This window comes from Nansenia antarctica (genome assembly GCF_963989245.1).
Source record: "Nansenia antarctica genome assembly, contig: SCAFFOLD_222, whole genome shotgun sequence".
NCBI classification, from domain to species: Eukaryota; Metazoa; Chordata; class Actinopteri; order Argentiniformes; family Microstomatidae; genus Nansenia; species Nansenia antarctica.
The window spans coordinates 100,517-104,336 of NW_027663174.1; positions in this window are offsets into that span (position 1 = coordinate 100,517).

Sequence of the window (3,820 nt, forward strand, 5' to 3'; positions counted from 1 at the left end):
CGGGCTGCTTCGCTAACAGGAAGTGACCACAAACACAACAACGCTCAGTGTTCCCCCCCATGCCTGAGTCAGAGCAGAGCTCTGCCCCCCCCCCCTGGGGTCTGCCCAGGGGAGGGGGGGCTGGGGGGGGTCTGCCCAGGGGAGGGGGGGCTGGGGGGGGTCTGCCCAGGGGAGGGGGGGCTGGGGGGGGTCTGTCCAGGGGAGGGGGGGCTGGGGGGGGTCTGCCCAGGGGAGGGGGGGCTGGGGGGGGTCTGTCCAGGGGAGGGGGGGCTGGGGGGGGTCTGCCCAGGGGAGGGGGGGCTGGGGGGGGTCTGTCCAGGGGAGGGGGGGCTGGGGGGGGTCTGTCCAGGGGAGGGGGGGCTGGGGGGGGGTCTGCCCAGGGGAGGGGGGTCTGTCCAGGGGAGGGGGGGCTGGGGGGGGTCTGTCCAGGGGAGGGGGGCTGGGGGGGGGTCTGCCCAGGGGAGGGGGGGCTGGGGGGGGTCTGTCCAGGGGAGGGGGGGCTGGGGGGGGTCTGCCCAGGGGAGGGGGGGCTGGGGGGGGTCTGTCCACAGGGGGGGCTGGGGGGGGTCTGTCCACAGGGGGGAGGAGGTGGGGTCATAGATCATGGATCACATCATGGTTGTTTCCATGCCAACAGCACACAGTGATTTATACTGTAGTGACAGTGTATTCTACTCTATTATATTCTATTATATTGCCTCTACCAGCCTCTACCAGCCTCCACCAACCTCTACCAGCCTCTACCAGCCTCCACCAACCTCTACCAGCCTCTACCAGCCTCCACCAACCTCTACCAGCCTCTACCAGCCTCTACCAGCCTCCACCAACCTCTACCAGCCTCCACCAACCTCTACCAGCCTCCACCAACCTCTACCAGCCTCCACCAGCCTCTACCAGCCTCTACCAGCCTCCCCCCGGCCTCCACCAGCCTCTACCAGCCTCCACCAACCTCTACCAGCCTCTACCAGCCTCCACCAACCTCTACCAGCTTCTACCAGCCTCTACCAGCCTCTACCAGCCTCCCCCCGGCCTCTACCAGCCTCCCCCCGGCCTCCACCAGCCTCCACTAGCCTCCACCAGCCTCCACGGTCTGTTTAAGCCATTGAGTGCCTCTGTGTGGTACCTGGCCCTGTTCTATGGTCCCTACCCTTGTTCTATGGTCCCTAACCTTGTTCTATGGTCCCTACCCTTGTTCTATGGTCCCTAACCTTGTTCTATGGTCCCTAACCCTGTTCTATGGTCCCTAACCCTGTTATATGGTCCCTACCCTTGTTCTATGGTTCCTACCCTTGTTCTATGGTCCCTACCCTTGTTCTATGGTCCCTAACCCTGTTCTATGGTCCCTACCCTTGTTCTATGGTCCCTAACCCTGTTCTATGGTCCCTAACCTTGTTCTATGGTCCCTAACCCTGTTCTATGGTCCCTAACCTTGTTCTATGGTCCCTAACCCTGTTCTATGGTCCCTACCCTTGTTCTATGGTCCCTAACCCTGTTCTATGGTCCCTAACCTTGTTCTATGGTCCCTAACCCTGTTCTATGGTCCCTAACCTTGTTCTATGGTCCCTAACCCTGTTCTATGGTCCCTAACCTTGTTCTATGGTCCCTAACCCTGTTCTATGGTCCCTACCCTTGTTCTATGGTCCCTAACCCTGTTCTATGGTCCCTAACCTTGTTCTATGGTCCCTAACCCTGTTCTATGGTCCCTAACCTTGTTCTATGGTCCCTACCCCTGTTCTATGGTCCCTAACCCTGTTCTATGGTCCCTAACCTTGTTCTATGGTCCCTAACCTTGTTCTATGGTCCATAACCTTGTTCTATGGTCCCTAACCTTGTTCTATGGTCCCTACCCCTGTTCTATGGTCCCTAACCTTGTTCTATGGTCCCTACCCTTGTTCTATGGTTCCTACCCCTGTTCTATGGTCCCTAACCCTGTTCTATGGTCCCTAACCTTGTTCTATGGTCCCTAACCTTGTTCTATGGTCCATAACCTTGTTCTATGGTCCCTAACCTTGTTCTATGGTCCCTAACCTTGTTCTATGGTCCCTAACCTTGTTCTATGGTCCCTACCCCTGTTCTATGGTCCCTAACCTTGTTCTATGGTCCCTACCCTTGTTCTATGGTTCCTGGCCCTGTTCTATGGTTCATAACCTTGTTCTATGGTCCCTAACCTTGTTCTATGGTCCCTAACCTTGTTCTATGGTCCATAACCTTGTTCTATGGTCCCTAACCTTGTTCTATGGTCCCTACCCCTGTTCTATGGTCCCTAACCTTGTTCTATGGTCCCTACCCTTGTTCTATGGTTCCTACCCCTGTTCTATGGTCCCTAACCCTGTTCTATGGTCCCTAACCTTGTTCTATGGTCCCTAACCTTGTTCTATGGTCCATAACCTTGTTCTATGGTCCCTAACCTTGTTCTATGGTCCCTAACCTTGTTCTATGGTCCCTAACCTTGTTCTATGGTCCCTACCCCTGTTCTATGGTCCCTAACCTTGTTCTATGGTCCCTACCCTTGTTCTATGGTTCCTGGCCCTGTTCTATGGTTCATAACCTTGTTCTATGGTCCCTAACCTTGTTCTATGGTCCCTAACCCTGTTCTATGGTCCCTAACCCTGTTCTATGGTCCCTAACCTTGTTCTATGGTCCCTAACCTTGTTCTATGGTCCCTACCCTTGTTCTATGGTTCATAACCTTGTTCTATGGTTCCTGGCCCTGTTCTATGGTTCATAACCTTGTTCTATGGTCCCTAACCTTGTTCTATGGTCCCTAACCCTTGTTCTATGGTCCCTAACCTTGTTCTATGGTCCCTAACCTTGTTCTATGGTCCCTACCCTTGTTCTATGGTCCCTACCCTTGTTCTATGGTCCCTAACCTTGTTCTATGGTCCCTAACCTTGTTCTATGGTCCCTAACCTTGTTCTATGGTCCCTACCCTTGTTCTATGGTCCCTAACCTTGTTCTATGGTCCCTAACCTTGTTCTATGGTCCCTAACCTTGTTCTATGGTCCCTAACCTTGTTCTATGGTCCCTAACCCTGTTCTATGGTCCCTACCCTTGTTCTATGGTCCCTAACCCTGTTCTATGGTTCATAACCTTGTTCTATGGTCCCTAACCTTGTTCTATGGTTCATAACCTTGTTCTATGGTCCCTACCCTGTTCTATGGTCCCTAACCTTGTTCTATGGTCCCTAACCCTGTTCTATGGTCCCTAACCATGTTCTATGGTCCCTAACCCTGTTCTATGGTCCCTAACCCTTGTTCTATGGTCCCTAACCCTGTTCTATGGTCCCTAACCCTTGTTCTATGGTCCCTAACCCTGTTCTATGGTCCCTACCCTTGTTCTATGGTCCCTAACCTTGTTCTATGGTCCCTAACCTTGTTCTATGGTTCATAACCCTGTTCTATGGTTCCTGGCCCTGTTCTATGGTCCCTAACCTTGTTCTATGGTCCCTAACCCTGTTCTATGGTCCCTAACCTTGTTCTATGGTCCCTAACCCTGTTCTATGGTCCCTAACCTTGTTCTATGGTCCCTAACCTTGTTCTATGGTCCCTAACCTTGTTCTATGGTCCCTAACCCTGTTCTATGGTCCCTAACCTTGTTCTATGGTCCCTACCCTTGTTCTATGGTCCCTAACCCTGTTCTATGGTCCCTAACCTTGTTCTATGGTCCCTACCCTTGTTCTATGGTCCCTAACCCTGTTCTATGGTCCCTAACCTTGTTCTATGGTCCCTAACCTTGTTCTATGGTTCATAACCCTGTTCTATGGTTCCTGGCCCTGTTCTATGGTCCCTAACCATGTTCTATGGTCCCTAACCCTGTTCTAT